This window comes from Cherax quadricarinatus, chromosome 40 (assembly GCF_038502225.1).
Source record: "Cherax quadricarinatus isolate ZL_2023a chromosome 40, ASM3850222v1, whole genome shotgun sequence".
NCBI lineage: Eukaryota > Metazoa > Arthropoda > Malacostraca > Decapoda > Parastacidae > Cherax > Cherax quadricarinatus.
Window position 1 is genome coordinate 7446526 of NC_091331.1, and position 20451 is coordinate 7466976.

The 20451-nt window shown below is 42.3% G+C and overlaps 1 long non-coding RNA gene across 1 annotated transcript; it reads right to left on the reverse strand.

Annotated features, from left to right (window-relative positions):
• Positions 1 to 18084: 18084 nt before the first annotated feature.
• On the reverse strand, positions 18085 to 20155 carry LOC128687188 (uncharacterized). Its single transcript, XR_008406776.2, has 2 exons — positions 19933 to 20155; positions 18085 to 18530 (listed from the first exon to the last, which is right to left on the reverse strand). It is a non-coding gene; the product is annotated as an uncharacterized lncRNA (long non-coding RNA).
• Between the last annotated feature and the right edge of the window lie 296 nt (positions 20156 to 20451).

The window sequence follows — 20451 nt, forward strand, 5'->3', positions numbered from 1 at the left end:
TCAGTTTCTCTATTACAATCAAAATAATGTTGCATCCACAAGGGTCATGCAGAACTTCCTGGTATACGAAGTGGTACTAAAAGCTGAGTGATTGAAGAATGGGTAACACTCAAATAGAGAAGAATCTATTCATCTTTGTAATTGTTTGTCATTGATGTCAGCTAGGTCTGTATACCTTGTACGTGTACTTATAGAAATAAATATTACTTTGGGGAGGGGGTTATCTTAGTTAATTTACATGTATGATGACTGCATTTGTGCCTAAATAAATTTTCTTAAAAATTCGCCAGGAGCGAAATCCTGACACGGGTCTTTGCCGTCACTGGCGTCTGAAGGATCGAGTTTGTGCAAGTGACATAGGTATTGTGAGTTTTTTGGTGTCAGATGTACTGTTTATAGCCCTATGGGGGTGACAGCACTATAACAAGGACACAGAGTCTAGCAGAAATGGTGTAGCAGTTACAATCACACAGCAGCGGTGCTGCTATAGATGTCAGGGTAAAATCTTGTATCTCAAGCCAGTTTTCTCGCTGGTGTAAGTATACATCACATGAATTATCATAAGTAACATGTGTAAATTACCTAGGATCAGTGGCACAGCTAGAGAGAGCAAGGGGAACGACTGTCCTGAGCAAGTTTTTCGAAAGTGCCGCCTTTTCAAAAAATTTTAAACGCTTTTGGGATGAAGGTTAAATCTTATCGCATGGCCTTGGAAGAACTTTACTCGTTACTTTATTGGACAAATCTCTGTGTTTCGAACTGTCTGCTCAATCTCTTATCTTCCTTTTGTTTTTATTTTAAAAACAATATACTCTTACAATGACATTAAGGGTATACATGAATGGTATACAATACCGACAAGATGAAAATTACACTGACAACATTTGGGTATCTATTGTAAACGTTTCGCCATCCAGTCGCTTTATCAATACAAGTTTAAGGACAAATGGCAGACAGTAGAACAGATTAGATTTTAGATTTTGCCACCGAAGTGGCTAGTTTATTGTGCACCCCATATCCATCCTGTGGAATTAGTAAGTAAGTAAGTTTATTCAGGTATACACAAATACATAGCAGCATATGTGTAGAGAACCTGGGATAACCCAAAAAAGTCAGACAGAGTGACTTATTTCCATTGGGGTCCTTTTACCTTATTATTATAATATAAAGGTTATAAAATTTTCTTATTATTATATAATGAAGATAACATCTTATTATCATACTAAAAAGACTATCTACTACACGAGGGTCATTAAGACTATCTACAATACGAGGGTCATTACTAGGAATAAGGTAAAATTTACACGTGTGTTAGCTAAAAAATAGAAAATCATTCCCCTCCCTTTCTGTAGCTACATTCATCAGACACCTTTTGGCACTCTTCTTGAACTGGTTCATGCTATGACTGGCTTTGACATGTGCGGGCAGTCTGTTCCATTCCTTTATTGCTGTACAATAAAAGGTGTTTGAAGCCTGGCCGCTGACTGTGGCTACTACAAAGTTGTGCTCTCTCCCCCTGGTACTATGATTGCTTTGGTTCCCAACCTTGACAAAATTGACAGCAAGATATTCTGGACATTGTTTGTGAGCAATTTTATAAACATGATTTAGCTTCAGTTGTTTTACTCTGTCTTCAACATTCAGCATATCCAACTGCTGTAATTCATCCTGGCCTACATGTTCTCTTGGTCCCAGCCCCAGGATGAATCTTACGATTTTGTTCTGGGTGATTTGCAGTCTATCTTTCAGTTTTTTGTCAAGGCAGAGTACCAAGAAGAGCAAGCGTAATCCATATGGCATTGTATAAGGGCTAGACATAGGGTCCTGCGAGCCTCAGTAGGTAGACACTGTGCTTGTCTATACAGGAACTTAAGTCAGGATGGGGCTCTGGTGGCCTGGTGGTTAACGCTCTCGCTTCACACGGCGAGGGCCTGGGTTCGATTCCCAGCCAGAGTAGAAACATTGGACGTGTTTCTTTCCACCTGTTGTCTATGTTCCCCATCAGTAAAATGGGTACCTGGGTGTTAGTCGACTGGTGTGGGTCGCATCCTGGGACACTGACCTAAGGAGGCCTGGTCACAGACCGGGCCGCGGGGGCGTTGACCCCCGGAACTCTCTCCATGTAAACTCTCCAGGTGGCATTCGCTTTCTTTACTACACTGTTCCCTATCAATTCTCCTGACATGCATGGGTCAAAGGGGATTCCCAAATATTTTACTGATGAAACCAAAGTGATGGGCTCCCCATTACATTGAACATTAAAATTATTTACTCTTCTCAGTTTATGTTTCGTGCCAAAGAGAATGGGTTCAGTTTTCCCTAGGTGTAATGATAGTTTGTTGTCTACTAACCATTTGCTGCAGGACTCCAGTTCCAGTGTTAAAACATTAGCAATATCTTGTGGGTCTTTACCTGACACTAACAGAGCACTGTCATCTGCATACAGTAGGAGTTTGCACTTGACACTGATAGGCATATCATTGACATAACATAAGAATAATAAGGGACCCAGAATACTACCCTGGGGAACTCCACATGTTATCGGCAGGGGTTCTGATTCTGTTTTGTTGATTTTGACTATTTGTCTCCTGTTGCTAAGGTAGGACTTAAACCAGTCTACAGAACCTATACCGATAGCTTGAAGTTTATTACATAATATATTGTGGTTGACAGTATCGAAGGCCTTTTGCAGGTCTAAGGTTACCATACCTATGAGGTTCCCCTTTGACATTTCAGTTCTCAGGTAATCCATCAGATTAAAAGGGAGGTGTCGGTTGAGTAGGATCTTCTAAAGCCCGATTGATAGCTATGGAGAATGTTGTTGTCATTAAGGTACTTAACTACTTGAGAATACACCGCCCTCTCTAGAATTTTAGATATTATACTGAGTATACTAACAGGCCTATAGTTGCTTACATCAGACCTACTATTTTTCTTGAAGATAGGAGTAACTCTGGCCTCCTTGAACCCCTCCGGTACGGTATTAGTGGTGATTGATAGATTTATTATGTGAGCAATAGGGATTGACAGTTCAGAAGCACCATCTTTTAGGAACTTAGACGGGATGTTATCAGGGCCTGTGCTCTTAGTTGGGTTTAACCTGCTTAGTTCTTTTTGAATAAAGTCATGACGGTAGCACGAGAGCATATGGATACACAAATGGCCTAGGAACTAGGCCCCAAAGGGTTAACAGGAATACATATGGATTTATATCTACATATCTATAGTTCACTTATCTGTTACAAGCAAATTTAGGAAATTTGCTTAGTATATCTATCTTATTTTCATTAATAAGATATCTTGACATGTCACATAGGTTATTATACTGTCTCTGTATTTCTCAATAAGTGGACAATTAAGCACAGTGTTCAAGAGAGTGACCATATGCCTGATCACATAATTTACAATTAGTTCGATCATCATCTGTGTGTCTCCCAAACTGCCAGAAGTACTTGCACGTTGCACCATAAACATACTTATATACGTTCATGTTATCATAGTGGGTTATAAATCTACTCAGGCTTCTAACTGCATTCCTATAACAATCATTTTCATTATTTACTTCTCTCCTAATATTCCTAATGCTAGACACAGTTATGCCAAAGTTATATTCTATATTCTCCTTCTGGGTACTCTTCTTGGCTAACTTATGAACTTTATCATGGAGTAATCCAATGCGCTTGCTTATTTCAAATCTTACCTTACTAATAGGTATCAGTATGTCACCATTAAAGACACAGCATCAACAACACGGCCACTTGATACTGGAGTTCCGCAGGGAAGTGTCCTTGGTCCCCTGCTCTTCCTCATATACATCAATGATCTTCCAAACGTATCCCAACACCTGAAACCCATTCTCTTTGCTGACGACACGACTTAAATCATCTCTCACCCTAATCTTGCCACCCTCAACACCATTGTTAACGAGGAGCTGATCAAAATATCGACTTGGATGACAGCCAATAAACTTACGCTTAACACTGACAAAACCTACTATATTATGTTTGGTAGCAGAGCAGGAGATGCACAAATTAACATTAAGATCGACAACACTAATTACCAGACATAATGAGGGCAAATTCCTAGGCCTATACCTTGACAACAACCTGAATTTCAGCACCCATATCCAACACATAACCAAAAAATATCCAAAACGGTTGGGATCCTCTCCAAGATACGATACTACGTGCCGCAAAATGCCCTTCTCACACTATACCACTCATTTATCCATACCTCATCTATGCTATTTGTGCTTGGGGATCAACTGCAGCAACACACCTAAAGCCAATAATAACCCAACAAAAAGCTGCAGTAAGAATAATCACTAAATCCCATCCCCGGCAACACACCCCCCACTCTTCATAGATCTAAACTTACTCCCTGTTCAGTACATCCACACTTACTACTGTGCAATCTACATCTACAGGACCTTAAACTCCAGTATCAACCTTGACCTAAAACGCTTTCTTGATAGTTTTGACAGAACCCACAGGCATAACACCAGACACAAACATCTCTACGACATTCCCCGTGTCCGACTAAACCTTTACAAAAATTCAATGTATGTCAAAGGCCCTAAAATCTGGAACACCCTACCTGAGAACTCTAGAACTGCAGATACATTCATCACCTTCAAAACTACCATTAGAAAACATCTTATCTCCCTGATACACCCCATCAACTAACTACACGAATACCACCTGGTGGTTCACACTTACACTCACTCACCCATTTGACCATAAACAGAAATATTAATCTCAATCTTAAAATAATGAATCCTGTGATACTCCAATACTGAAACTATGTACTGTGCTAAAACAAAAGCATTCACATTGTTAAACTTACAAACTAGTATTTAGTCACTTAGCCATAATACCAACTTACCTCATAATTTGTAATATTTTAAAATTAAGAATTAAACTAAGTCTGCCCGAAATGCCTAGCCATTCTTGGTGTTGTAGTGGTACACTCTGTAATCATTATTTAACTACATGTAAACCACACAATAACCAAATTCTGTAAACTCAGCATTGTAATCCTTATAGAGAATAAACTTTGAATTGAATTTGAATTGAATGTGTGATGGGATCCATACATTAATTCCTTTGTCCCTAATTTTTGAGTATCTATACCTGGCTTCTCCAATGAGCATGTTGGAGTCATTATATGAGTCAAGAGCCTTCAATGATGACATAGAATCAGTAATGATGATAGAGTCAAGCTCAGTGTCATAAGTTAGCTTTAGCGTCATTAGGATTGCAAACAATTCAGTTTGCAGTGTAGACGCCCAGTTGTTAATTCTTATGCCTAACTCAACAAATTTATTATCGTTCTTAACTAGGGAGGTGGCAACAAGAGCAGATGCAGCCCTGCCAGAAGACTCCTGTTTAGATCCATCAGTGCATATAACTTGTGATAACTTATTACTACCAGCTAGGTGAGAAATTTCTTTTTGAGCAGTTGCTCTAACAAGTGATTTAAGGAAGGGATTACTAGCAATGAGCTTCTTGGGAGGGACTTGCAGGTATGTGATATTAAATGAACATATCTTCCACGGAGGGGTGAAATGCTCTTGTTGCCTACAGTGATACAGTTCATGCAGGTTATAAAACTTAATGCAATTGCACGTTTTCACAATCCATTTAGATCTGTGTGTATTTACTTCTAGACACTTGGTAAGATTCATTGTGACAGTGTCTGGTTTGTTTCTCAACATTCTAATACCGAGTACAGTGTTAATCTCAACAATCCTATCACTGATACTAGAAATACCAATCTCCTTCCTCATGTTAAAAACTTTTGTAGATCTGGGACAGCCAAGAATAATCCTGAGAGCTTCATTTTGCATTAACTCCAAGGGGTCGGAGAGAACTTCCTCTAGCTAATATCAACATGGGAGCAGCATAATCAATTAAGGACCTAACATAGGCTATGTACATCATTCTCACGATTCTCACATTAGCACCATAGTTGGGTTGTAGCCAGCAACAGCTTTGAGAGCATTTAGCCTAGCTTTGCATTTCTTATTTAGTTGTGGTATAGTGGATTTGTTAAAGGGTACATCTACACCAAGATATCTGTAAGTTTTAACGTAGCTAACGATTTCACCCTGCAAATAGATGGGTGGGGGATGTCGTTTGCTTGTTAATATCTTTGTTTTAGAGGAAGATATTATGAGGCCTAGTCGATTACAAATTGCTTGAACTTCATTAAGAATGGTACTCATCTTCTTATGCCCTGCTGTATGGATCATGATGTCAGCATAGCTTATAGCTATATGTTTAGGTGAGGCAGGTAGAGCATTTAGGAGATCATTAATCAGAATATTAAATAGCATGGGACTAAGGACTCCTCCCTGCGGTGTACCTAAAGACATTTCTTTAGACTCACTTCTGAAGCCTTGGTAAAGGACAGAGGATACTATTTGACAGGTATCCTATTATCCAGCAAAGTAAGCTACCACCAATATTCATTTTGACTAGTTCATGTATTATTATTATAATCAAAAAGAAGCGCTAAGCCACAAGGGCTATACAGCACTAGTTCATGTAGTATAACGGTTCTGTTCGCAAAATCAAATGTGGATTTTAGATCAAGAAAAGTGGTAAAACTAGTAGAGGTGTGTGCAGTGAGAAAGGTGGAAATACAGTTCTGCACACTTTTACCTTTCATGAACCCATAGAGGTAGGGGGAAAGTTGGTGTCTGATTCTGTAGTACAGTCTGTTAAGTATCATTCTTTCAAAAGTTTTACATTATAATAATAATAATAATAATAATAATAATAATAAAAAAGAAGCGCTAAGCCACAAGGGCTATACAGCGCTGCAGGGCAGGAAGGAAGCGAGGGCATCAGGTGGCAAAAGGGAGATGGATGAGTAATAGGTTATGGATAACAGCGGGGCAGTGGATGGTGAAAGGGTAAAGGGCAGCAAAAGACTGAGCTAGAAAGGGCTGAGGGGAGTGCGAAAGGTATCATCATCAGAGTTTGTGGAGTAAATCGGCCGTTGTCAAGAAGTCAATGAGAGAGTCAGGATTAAAGGAGGGTCCATCAGCAAGAAGGGAAGGTAAAGAGAGAGTAATAGAACGAAGACGACGTTGGAGGTAAATTCTGCGTGCTCGTTGATAGAAAGGGCAGTCTAACAATGTGGCTAATCGATACTGGAACTTGACACTGCTCACAGAGAGGAACAGGGTGTCTCCATGAGATACCCATGAGTAAGACGAGTGTGGCCAATGCGAAGGCGGGAGAGAGTGGTCTCCCAACCTTTGCACTGATGACAAGAAGACGGCCAGTAACCTATGCTCGGTTTAATAGAATGAAGTTTGTTACTGAGCAGAGTTGACCAACGTTGTTGCCAACAGGTGTGAAGGTGGGTAGCTATTGCAGCAAAATAGTCCAGATGTGAAACACCTCTATAGGAAATTGGTAGATCATGTACTGCTGACCGCGCAGCAGTGTCTGCCTGTTCATTGCCCTGTACGTCGACATGACCAGGGACCCAACAAAAAACACTATCTTTATGCTTGGTAGAGATACAGCATAGCCAAAGTTGGATATGGAGAACTAGGGGGCGAGATGTATCAAATTTTCGTATAGCCTGTAGAGCACTAAGGGAGTCTTGAGACTACCACAAATGATTACACAGGCATAGATGCGATACGAATAAGTGCTGCAAGAATGGCATACAATTCAGCAGTAAAAATGCTAGCCGAAGATAGTAAATGCCCTTGCACGACGCTGTCCGGAAACACTGCTGCGAATCCGACACCGTCTGAAGACTTAGAGCCATCTGTGTACACAGCGATGGCATGAGAATGAGAGTGGAAGTGATCAAGAAAAAGAGCGGGAAGCCACCGTAGGCAGTTGGGCTTTCGAGCAAGGGAGTGAGAAAGAACAGACCCAAACAGCTGGAACTTCCCAGGGGGGTAGGGAAAAGTGAGATGCTACATGAACATATAAAGGTGGTGGCTTGGTGGCTATAGCTCCCGCTTCACACACGGAGGGCCTGGGTTCGATTCCCGGCGGGTGGAAACATTTCGACACGTTTCCTTACACCTGTTGTCCTCTTCACCTAGCAGCAAATAGGTACCTGGGTGTTAGTCAACTGGTGTGGGTCGCATCCTGGGGACAAGATTAAGGACCCCAATGGAAATAAGTTAGACAGTCCTTGATGATGCACTGACTTTCTTGGGTTATCCTGGGTGGCTAACCCTCCGGGGATTAAAAATCCGAACGAAATCTTCTCTCTCTCTCTTAACTGAAGGGAAGACAAGAGCGAATGTAGGCGAAGAGAAAAGGGACGGAGCAAACGGGCGGCGAACAAATAAAGAATGTCTACTAATATCAGTGATCATTCTATAAATGGAAGGATTGTGGAGATCGTGAGAGCGTACATAGTAGCGAAGGCAATGGGCATCACGGTGATCAGAAAAAGATGGAACATTCGCTTCTGCATAGAGGCTCTCAACAGGGAAAGAGCGAAAAGCACCAAGGCATAAACGTAATCCTTGGTGATGGATGGGGTTAAGGCTAGAGAGAATAGCTGGAGAGGCCGCTGAATAAATCTGATCACCATAATCGAGTTTTGATAAAACGACGGCTGAATGCAGGCGAAGCAGAGTTCGACGATCAGCTCCCCAGGAAAGATGAGCAAGGGTTTTAAGAAGGTTTAGCCGGCTGTGACAAGTTGCCTTCAGAGAGGTAATGTGAGGTTTCCAGGATAACCTACGGTCAAAGAGAAGGCCTAGAAACCTGACTATCACGTTCGGGGATACGGGAGCCATAGAGATACAAAGGATGATCGGAGATGACAGAGCATCTAGTGAAAGTAATTTGGAGAGTTTTGGTACTGGAAAATTTAAACCCATGCGTGGTGGCCCAAGTGGAAACACGGTCGACCACATGCTGGAGAGAAACTGCAATGAGATGACAGTCAGCGCCTGCACAAGCAATAGCGAAGTCATCAACATAGAGTGATGACCAAATATTGGGTGGAAGAACAGAGGCCAAATCATTTATAGCAAGGAGAAAAAGTGTTGTGCTCAGAACACATCCCTGAGGGACACCTTCAGCTTGGACGAAGTCCGGGGAAAGCACATTATTGACTCGAACACGGAAGTGTCTGTCAGTTAAAAAGTTCTTAAGGAAGGATGGTAGATTGCCTCGGAGGCCTAAGGAGTGGGCTTGGGCCAAAATATTATACCTCCAAGTTGTGTCATATGCCTTCTCAAGGTCAAAAAATATGGCAATAACTGAGTGATTATTTGCAAAGGCATTACGAACATACGTATCCAAGCATAGTAAGGGGTCTATGATAGAACGGCCCTTACGAAAGCTATATTGACTAGCGTAGAGACTGTTGTGTCTCTAAATACCACATTAAACGTCGATTTACCAGACGTTCCATCACTTTGCAAACTGCACTAGTAAGAGTGATGGGACGATAGTGGGAGGCATCATGTCCTGTAGTACCCGGCTTGCGGAAAGGGAGAACAATGGCAGATTTCCACAGCTGGGGAAGAACTCCTTGTGCCTAAATAAGACTGAAGAGGTGTAAGAGGACTACAAGGGCTGACTGATGTAAATGTTGTAACATATGAATATGAATGTCGTCAGGCCCAGCTGCCGATGATCGGCAAGCTGAGAGTGTTGCCTCCAGTTTCTGAAGTGTAAAAGGCACATTATACTGTTCTTCTCCGAGAGAAGAAAAGTCCAAGGGTACTAACTCTCTGGCAGACTTTGAGGAAAGAAACGAGGGGCATAGATGGAGCCCCCGGGAAATACGGACCAGACGAGTGCCAATTTCAATGGCAACGTCAAGAGGGTTTGCTACATCATTACCGGAGACCCGTAGAACAGGAGCCAGGTCAGGAGAGTATTTACCACTCAATTTCCTCACTTTTTTCCAGACTGCACTCATAAGAGGAAGCAGAGGTGATGGTGGAAACAGTCTCACCAGCAAGTGCGTTTAGCATCACAGATGACACGGCGAGCGATCGCACACTTCTGTTTAAAATCAAGAAGCCTCTCATTGGTTCTATTGTATCGGTACCTACCCCATGCAGCGCGTTTCAAACGTACTGCACGAGCACAAGCAGGAGACCACCAAGGCACGCACTTCTGAGAATGCTTGCCTGAGGTTTGGGGTATAGAATGAGAAGCTGCGGTATAAACTGACGTCGAGAAGAGGTGTAGGAGCTCATCAATGGAGGATGAAGAAGGAACCTCACTAAAAGCAGTGAGTTGCGAGTAAAGGTCCCAATTTGCTCGATCAAATTGCCAGCGAGGGCTACGGAAAGGTGGTGAATATGAAGAAGTAAGAATGATTGGAAAATGATCGCTGTCATGCAAATCCAGTAGAACAGACCAGGTGAAGTCTAGTGCAGTGGAGGAAGAGCAGACCGATAGATCGATGCAAGAGAGAGTACGAGTACGAGGATCAAAATGGGTGGGAGTACTCGTATTTAAAACATGGAGGGGGCGAGAGGCGAGAAAAGCCTCAAACTGGATGCCACGTGAGTCACAATGAGACCCCCCCCAGAGGAAAAGGGTGGGCGTTAAAATCACCAAGTAACAGAAGTGGTGGTGGTAAGGATGAAACAAGAAAGGCAAAGTCTTGGATAGAAAATGCTCGAGGAGAGAGATATAAAGAACATTGTAAACCACTTATTCAAGTGGATACGGGCTGCAGTGTAATGCAGCGAGGTATGGACAAATAGTTGACAGTACGGAATATCATTGTGTAGAAGGGCCTTTCATTAAAGGTCCCATCTGAGAAAGGATCCGAAGAATACAATAAATTATAGCCCAAGATAGGTTGGGAAAACAGCTGAGTGTAATTTTGGTTCTTGTAAGCAAACACCAACAGGGGAAAACCTGGAAAGCAACATCTGAAGCTCACCCCGATTACCCCTGAGGCCGTGGATATTCCACTGTAAATAGGCCATGATTGGCGATGAAGAAAATACCAGGAATCTGTAGGGAAGGGCATCTACGGACTAGAGGGGTTAGAAAAGTCAACATGTGGTGGCATTGGAAGACGTTCAAGCATCGAAGGAACAGAGCGTTGCTGAGAATGGAGTTGTGAAGATGGAGGAGAGGGAAGAGAAGGAACAGGAGGTGAATCAGTGTCCATTGAAGGTTTAGTCTCTGCAATACATTCTGAAATGGCTTCAAGTGCTTCTGAATTCAAAGACGTATGGGAGACCATATTGGAGGTAGAAGGAGGGCGGCAAGTAAAGATTGGGACAGTAATGGACTGTACCAAAGTAGAGGGGATGAAAGAGTGTAGGGGACTGGAGATGAAGTGTAAGGGGGGGGGGACAGAAGAGGCAGAAATCTGGGAGGTGACAGAAGAGGGAGAAACTTGGGAGGGGACGGGGGTGGAAGGCATAGTACGAGGAGGAGGGTGAACCTCCACACTTGTAATAGAGCCAGAGAGAGGGGGGAAGAACTAGGCACAGACTGGAAAGGTAAAGTGTGGAGGTGGAAGAAGGGAAGGAAGGGGCAAAGAAGATTTGAGCAATGTGGATTTTTTGGACTTCCGAGAAGTAGAGGGGCGATTGGTATAAGGTGTCGTACGAGGTCTTGTCGATACTGGGGCTTGTGAGGAAGGACGCGAAGATGCGAGAACAGACCGAGTTGTAGTCGGGACGTCAGAGCCAAGGACAGCAAAAGGATTAGATGCCGGAGTGGCTATGGGAGGGGTAACAACAGAGGAGGCTGCAGAAGATGGGACCCCAGAAGTGGGGGGATGTTTTGAAACACGGGGTAGTCTCCCTTGGAGGTGGAGATGAGTAACTGCCATAGCATAAGGGAGACCTACCTCTTTGAGGCAACGGATTTCACGTTCATTTAAGTAGACCTGGCAATGGCGGGAGTACGAAGGGCGAGCTTCATTACAATTAAGGCAAGATGGAGGTTGACTGCAAGATGTATTAGAATGGTCGTCGGCACCACAGACTGGGCATTTGACTATAGATCTGCAATATTTCGCTGAGTGACCAAAACGCCAGCAATTTCTACACTGTTGCAGTGTAGGCATCACCTTTCGAACTTGTAACTAATGTCCCGTGACAAACAGGACAGGAGTTCTTGGCTGTCAAGAGTTAATCGAGCCACATTGCAAGGGTAACGTCTCCGCCCACGGGCAGGAAGGACATAAGTGTCTACTTTGAGGATTGGGAGATCCTGGAGTTCCAGCTGTTCAAGAATGTCATTGCCACACGACTGGAAATTCTGTTGGACTATGGTATGGGGCAGAATGATAGTAGTAGTATCGATATCCAAAAGGAGAGAAAGATCATGAGCTTGGGTAGCATTCTGGACAGTGACGACGCCCATACCACTCGAGAGCATGAAATGAAATACAGTGGACCCCCGCTTAACGATCACCTCCAAATGCGACCAATTATGTAAGTGTATTTATGTAAGTGCGTTTGTACGTGTATGTTTGGGGGTCTGAAATGGACTAATCTACTTCACAATATTCCTTATGGGAAAAAATTCGGTCAGTACTGGCACCTGAACATACTACTGGAATGAAAAAAGTTCGTTAACCGGGGGTCCACTGTATCTCTACCAACATGACGCAGGAGCGCTTTGCCAATACTATGGTCAGAAAGATAGGCAGAAGAAGTCGGTCTTAAAGTAAAGAATTTAGTCCATTGTGTGGTCCGAAACCGAGCATGGATAGGGAGTGCATGACGTGTCTGTCTTTTCCGAGTAGAATGGGAAGGTAACGAAGAAACATCAGGAGATTGACATTGGTGTTTAGGAGTAGGACCGGAGTTGGTCCGGCGTGAAACTGACTGGCGATTCGAAAATTGCCGTACCATAGAGGGAGAGGCCGGAAGCATAGTCAAAGGAGAGCAGAGGTCAAACAAATCGAAGGAGTCAGTCGAAGCCCCAGTACCTGAAGCGGGTGAGGAAACAGCACCAGCAAGAGGTACAGGGGCATCAGGAGTGTCCGAAGAGTGGTCTAAAAACAAGACAGGGTCATAATGGGGTGCGGTATCAAGAAGGGGCCTGGGGGTAGTGGGTTCATGGATTGGGTTCTCCATGGTTAGGTTACTTCTTTGCTTTTTAAGAGAAAAAAAAAAAAAAAAAAGGGGGAGAGCAGGGAGGAATAGTTCCCAGGAGGAATGAAAGGGCTGGAAATCTCCCTCCACGCCCAAGAGGACCTCAGCACCGCTAACAGCGCAGATGCAGCATGGAACCCCATGCCATGCCCTACCCTTCATGCCAGTGAACCAGCAATCCGGGATAGCAACCTCACATCTGCCGAGCTACCTCGGTGGACAAAAGAGGGCGGCCGGATATCTGCCACAAAGCATACCTCCTTCGGCCACCACCCCCGGAATCTGAAAGGTGGCTTCCAGAGATGCACCCGTCACCCGAAACACACCCAAAGCTACACTCCAGGATACCAGAGAGGGATCGGGACATCCCCAGGCGATCCAGATTCCACGGCAAACTATGCCACCGCCAAGAACCTCAACGGAATGGGATGGACCCCGGTATTCTTTCCCCTACCTAGGAGCTAGCGCGCCTGTGGGAGAAATCCCGAAGGCCAAAAAGAGGAAGGGCAAAAGGGAGGGGTGGGGAGGAGGAAAGGAAAAAGGGGAGGATGGGATAGGGAGGGGGGATTGGGGGGTAATTAGGTTCGGTCTGAGGAAGGAGACAGACAGGTCTAATTCCTCAGACCAAGAGCCTCTTCACCACAAGGGCTGCCCCCCCCCCTTGAAGAGGCAAAAGTTTTACAAAGACAACTAGTTAAGGAGATCGGCCTAAATGTATCAGGATGTTGGGGCTTAGGGATAGGCACAATGAGACTATTGGTCCAGGAAGTAGGAAGAACGCCCTCAATGTAACAGATTATAGTGCCAACAAAGGGTTATCAGGCACGTGCCTTAGAGTTCTGAGAATATCAGGTTATACCATCCTCTCCAGCAGCAGATTATCGACCTTTAGTTTATGCATTATCTAATTCATACTCTATAAAGAGGCAATCACTCATCAATATTTTGGCTCAAAATTAATCAGTTTCAACATTTCTTCAGAAGTACTAAATTTTTTCTAATATGAGATGGAAGGTTTTCATGCCTGGATGTTTTGGACCAGTCATTTATGAGGTCATTTGCTTTTTCAAGAGGAAAGGGATGAGCAACAATGCCAGTCTTTTTCCTGGTTATTTTATTTATACAGAACTATATACAAAAGATGAGACAATCAGTCCCTCAGTCTGAGTTGGTGCTCATAACCTACTTCAAGACTGAGGGACTATACCCTTTTTGTATATTATTCTACCATCTTCCATTTATGTCCTTCAGTGTCTCCCTAAGTGTCTCACTAGTGTCGACTAAATAACGTAAGCATATTATAACCAAATAAAGCCCTAAACAGACAAGGGTCATGCAGCACTGTCGGGCATAAAATAGTGCCGGGGCTATAAACGGTTAGGTGTTGAGGGGATCAGAGGGGTGGAAAGGGCTTGAAGGGACGCTAGAGGCTGTCAAGTTTCTATAGTAAAGCAGTTGCTAACAGAAGTCAAAAAGTGATCATAAGGCAAAGACATGGCCATCTGCAAGAAGGGAAGGCAAAAAAGGTAAGAGGTAGGTCGGCGGCATTGGTGAAGGTAAATCCTGCGAGCTCGCTGGTAAACCGGACAATCCACAAGCAAGTGGAAAATCGAAAGAGGGATCAGAAGCCTCAGAGGTAAATAGGGTGTTCCGTGAGATACCCCATGGGTAAGGAGGGTATGGGCGATGCGGAGACAGGAGAGCGCAGTCTCCCGAGTACAGCAACGGTGGTAAGATTGCCACAAAACCTAAACACTGTTTAATAGAGTGCAATTTCTTATGTTGCATGCCCAACCCCAGTTGTTGCCAACGGCCGTAAAGATAGGCAGAGACGACTAAGATAATCATTGAACGGAATACCTATCGGAAACAGGCGGATTTCTGCTGCACTGACAGCGCAGCAGCATCCGCCTGTGCATTGACCTGCACATCAGTGTCCAGGGACCCAGCAGAAAACTTTTTGCTAGCCACACGATACAAGTTGAATATGAAAAACCAATGTATGAGGGGAATCCAATCGTTTAATGGCCTGTAAAGTGCTGAGGGAATCAAATGATCACAATAGAAGGCCAAGAAACCAAGGTGCATAATGGATCCAGTGATTGGGCTCCAAAGTTTTGATAGCGGAAAAAGTTTCAGAATGAACCATTCACACACTTCTGTAATTACAAAGTTGTTAATGCAAATAGCTTTATTTACAGTGAGCAAAGTCAGGGTATTTACAGAAGTTCGTGATATACCACTGGATAAAGTACTTAGACGTATCTAACGTTAGGGATTTGTCTCTGAATTCATTCATTTAATCTCATTCCAGCACAATGCTGCAAGGTGCGACAATAGTCCATCTGGCAAAGCTTACACGTAGTTTGGTCTACATCCGGTGATTTAACCTCCCAAAAACGTTTGTAACCCAGGCGAAGCCGAGCAGTAATGACATACAAGTGCTTTTGTTGGATGGACCAGAGAAGTGTGGCTCCTGCACGATTGAACGAGATGGACGGACTGGTGTCAGTCTCCAAGAAAGTTAAAGTTCAGTTCTTTTCGTATTATTCTCAAATCTCTAACTCACAAGCCAAGACTAAACTCTCGTCGAGTGCATACAGCTTTACTAGTTTATCTGTTCTATCATGCATCTGAAAACTTGTGATAGGGCAGTGAGTGATAGCGAAGTCATTCTCTCTAGTACAAAACCAGAGAAATTTGTGTATAGTATTATTGGGGTAACTAGAGAAATTCCTTTGGCAAGCTTTCAGTCAAGGACGTATTGCACGAGAAGGGGAGTGTTGCTGTTGTATATTCTACTGCAACAATGAACTTGCACAATACAAGACGTTTGTATTATGGGGAAACTACACTTTCACAACTCCAGTTGAACACTTAAACAGTGGACGGGTATAAATAAGTGTCCATCTGACCACCCACCCAAAACACCGACACCATACACACATTATGGAGTACCCGCAACGGTTTTATAATATTTCTACAAGTGCTTGGGTGTTGACGTGAGATCCATGTCTGTTCCATGTGGAAGCTTTCCAAAGTTAAGTTTTAAAGTTATGTTTTGCGTTACACTAGTCGATAAAAAGACTTAAGGCTGTTCTGTGAAGAGTGAGGATTATTATAATCAAGGGGGAAGCACTAAACCCGTAGGATTATACAGCGCCTATGGGGAGATGGAAGGCATTCAGGCTTAATTCAGGGAACTGGAGCACAGATCCAACTGGAGCACAGATCCAATTCCCTAGATCAAGAGCCCCTCACCAGCGTCAAGGAGCCTTCCTTGAGGGGATGTGAAGAGTGAGGAAAATACAAAGAAATAATTCGTCACTACATGTTAAAATTAAATGATCATTAATTTTATCAACATTTTCAGTGAAAACACTTTCCGCTTTCAATACCCATACTACTCACGTTACCTCTGAGCTATAAAGAAAAATAACTGTACCAAGTATTAAGAATGCAAAGTTCATTATGTGTATCAAGTTTAAGGTATACAAATACAGTTCTAGGTTATAACTAGCACATGTAGAGAACCTACGATAAATCAAAGAAGTGAAAGTGAATACAATAAAGTTTTTTCCGTATTACTCAAACCGCCAAGTTAATATGACAAGTTCAAAATTTGTTTTATGATTATGGGGTAAAGTATAGTCTTTAATGGTTTTTATACCTTAAGTGTCTTGTATAATTAAATAATTGCCAGTCTTTAGTAATGTTTAAACTTAACTGCTCTGTATAAATATGACCTTTCAACATTATCTAAAAGTTGAAGCCATTTTTTATATAAAAAATGGCTTTTTAAATGGTTGTATTGTACGAGTGTCACCTTAATTATTACAAAGTTATTCTGTCTACTCAAAATTACTTCTGAAAACTGTCTCTAAGTGTTTAATGCTGACGAGATCAAGTTAGGTTGGAGCGCATGTCGACCAAACCTTTCATTAGAGAAAATGTTAAAGGCAGCCAAGTATTTCTTTTACATATGCACGAATCCAGTACAGGATTTTAAGTGCAAGGTTATGCTAATTATTCTGCCATCGAATAAGGCATCATGGACAACTCTGCCCCTGTTAAAAGATTAAATTTTTATTCATGCCAAAGGAGATTTAAACTTTTGACGTTTTAGACTCCGGAAAGGTAAAGGCGCGAAGCTTTTATTTTTTTTGACCTAGATTATAATCGAGGGGAAGCGCTAAACCCGGAGGATTATACAGTGCGTGGGGGGGATGTGGAAGGCATTCAGGCTTAATTCGGGGAACTGGAGCACAGATCCAATTTAATAAATCAAGAGCCCCTCACCAACATCAAGGAACCTTCCTTTAGGGGTTTTGACCTAGAAACATTGCGAGCGAGCAAGATGAGGACTCTTGAACAGTACGAGGCGACCAGGTAGATACGTCAGAGTCCAGGGCTGCAAAAGACACAGGTGACGAAGCTGTGACCACAGGGAAAGATTGGAAGTAGGTGGGGGAAGTAGTGAAAACTGCAGTCAACCCTCTTTACCTCCCCCTCTCGCATATAATGTTTTAATTTATCTGCCACATTTGATCATACAATGCAATATTGATAAGGTAATCAAAGGACCCCAATGAAAATAAATTTTTTGGGGGGTTATCGTAGATTCTGTACACCTGCTGCTATGCATGATAATCTACAACTGTATACCTAAATAAAAAAGCAAATTTACAATTTAGGTCAGGTCGGACCTTAGTCCGAAAGTTTTTCTTGCCAGTGGAGAGTAATGATTTTTTTTCCCTTAAATACGATACAGTCACCATTTAATTAAGGCAAGCGAGTAGTGCTGCATATTACAAAAAATTAGGACCGCCAATTATTAAACAGAGGGAAGATTTTAACCCGTAGAGGAAGGGTCAGATTGCAACTGTGGGAAGGAGTACGCGCTTCGAAGTTACTTGGTCCAAAGGTGAAAAGTTCCTTAAATCAGCTGTTGAATATCAACTTCATCCCTTTAGAGAAAGGAGTACTTCAAGGAAAGGTTTAAAGTGCGATGAACTTTATTTTCGAAAGACATTCAATTTTTCTTAAATTGAAGATCAATCCACAACATGGCTGACACTAATAACCTTACATGCACTATAGCTGACAAGTTAGTCTGAAGACCGTTTAAGTCTATGAATGTGTAGTTTAACGGAGTCTAGCTGCTCCATGGCCTTCTCCATGTCTGCTGTCACAGACCTACTGGAAGTCTCTCTCCTCTTAAGGTCTTTACCCATCTTCGCGACGAGCTCCTCTAATGGTTGAACATCCACGAGCCTTAAGATTTCTCTGGCAGCTTCGTAATTATTCAGTTCTTCCATGAATGGCATAAAAGGTGGGGGTAGCAATGTTATTCCGTGAAACATACGAGCGTCTTTAAACATTTCATCACTAGAAGTCACAAGATTGAGAAATGTCAAAATTGTCAGCGTCACTATCATCCTGCTAACACCTGCAAGGAAAAATAACTAGTAAGAAGTTAAAATTAACCTTTAACAAATAAAGAATTTAACATTGACTACAAATACAGGAAGAGCCGGACAATTTTATATTCATGGGTGTAGTGTTATGCCTGTGGGAAGTATACATCCGAGAAGTTTCATCCAAGGAAAGGGATCAAATTTTCCAATTCTCCAAGAGCCCCTCAACGGCATCAAGGAGGAAGATTTCTGTAGTTTCCCCTCCCCAGACTCCTACCATTTCTTTATTTAGATAAAAGACCTCAATTATTATAATAATCAAGGGGGAAGCGCTAAACCCGGAGGATTATACAGCGCCTGGGGGGTGGATGTGGAAGGCATTCAGGCTTAATTCGGGGAACTGGAGCACAGATCCAATTCCTTAAATCAAGAGCCCCTCACCAACATCAAGGAACCTTCCTTGAGGGAAAAAAAAAAAAACCTCAAAAGGTTACGAAAATAGAGGACCTTGCTTCTCTCACCACGATATTTCTAACAGTTAACGTTAATTTGATCTTTACATTTAAAGGATCTCAAATCCATACAATCTCAGTAAGATTCTCATGCCTTCACAAGCTTAGATTTTCCTTCGCTTTAGACGAGAGTATAAACGCAGTTATGAAAATACTACCAGCAATGCCGTTGAGTAACCTTTTCTTAACTACCTGCAGAAGTAGCTAACATCAGAAGACATGCTGTCGAAGAAGTAACATCTGCGTAATGTACAGATCATGCTTAGGGTACAACCATGATCTGTATAGGAGAATCAAGGAGGAAGTTCAACAGCTAGGACAAATTCGTGCAACAGACACCAAAAGTGGCCGTTACCGTTAAAGAGGGACACTTCATGAACTGGAACAATAAGATTTACAGATAATCCAGCATATATAAGCGCCGCCGTATCGAAGCTTTCATTGCCATCAACACCATTGACCAAAGCTGGCAAGTAAATCTTAACACCCTTGATACTACTCCACGCTGATACCTTGCTGACACGTGATAAAGCCATTACATGACCTGATGCCTCAAGCTGAATTTCACTAGTAACCCGCCTCCACCACTATACATTTTGTGTTCACTTTCGGAGTGTCCAAGACGAAGAACCAAGAATTTATTCAATAAAGGATGGCTTAAGTGTATGAAACCTTTTCAGCCATACTTTTGTCATTATACTTTTCACTTTCATCTATGTGATGGCGTTTGTAGAACTAATTTGGACCGGTCATTATGCACCTCCCTTGATGCCGCTACCCTAACAAACCTGATTAATAAATATTCCCCAAACGCTGTATGATATTCTAAGTTTCCCTATCATTATAAAAGTAGTGAAAAAAATATTTACTTTAAACTAATTTTATGTAGAACAAAATATAATACAATATTAGCCTGACTTACACCAGATAACACCACCAGAAGAAGCAGTAAATTATAACACTAACAATGAGGATGTGGGTTAGTTACTGAGCAGTTACTCCCGGTTCACCCACGAAATGAATTACACAGAACTGAGAGCGGTGTGTAGCGCCAGGGGTTACCCACACCTCACACCTCTCGTACACTTGTTACAATCCCCTGCACACCAATAGATGGCGCTAATTGCTTTTTATTTATGCTGATACTTTATCTGTGCGACAGTGTATTAAATGAAAGTAGATACACCCATACGTGAAATGAAAATCACTAGACAATTAAAATGAACTATTACAAAGAGATAACATCGTAAAAATAAATGCATTAGCTGTATAATACGCCATAATAAAGAACAATAATGCTGTTTAATACTTTAATACCGATTGCAATTCACAGCTCGACACGATAGTAAATTATTTTGATTAAATATATTTTTCCACGTAGATCATTTTTGCTCAACTGCTTTTAAAGGAAAAAAAATGACCAGAAATCTTATTAATGAAA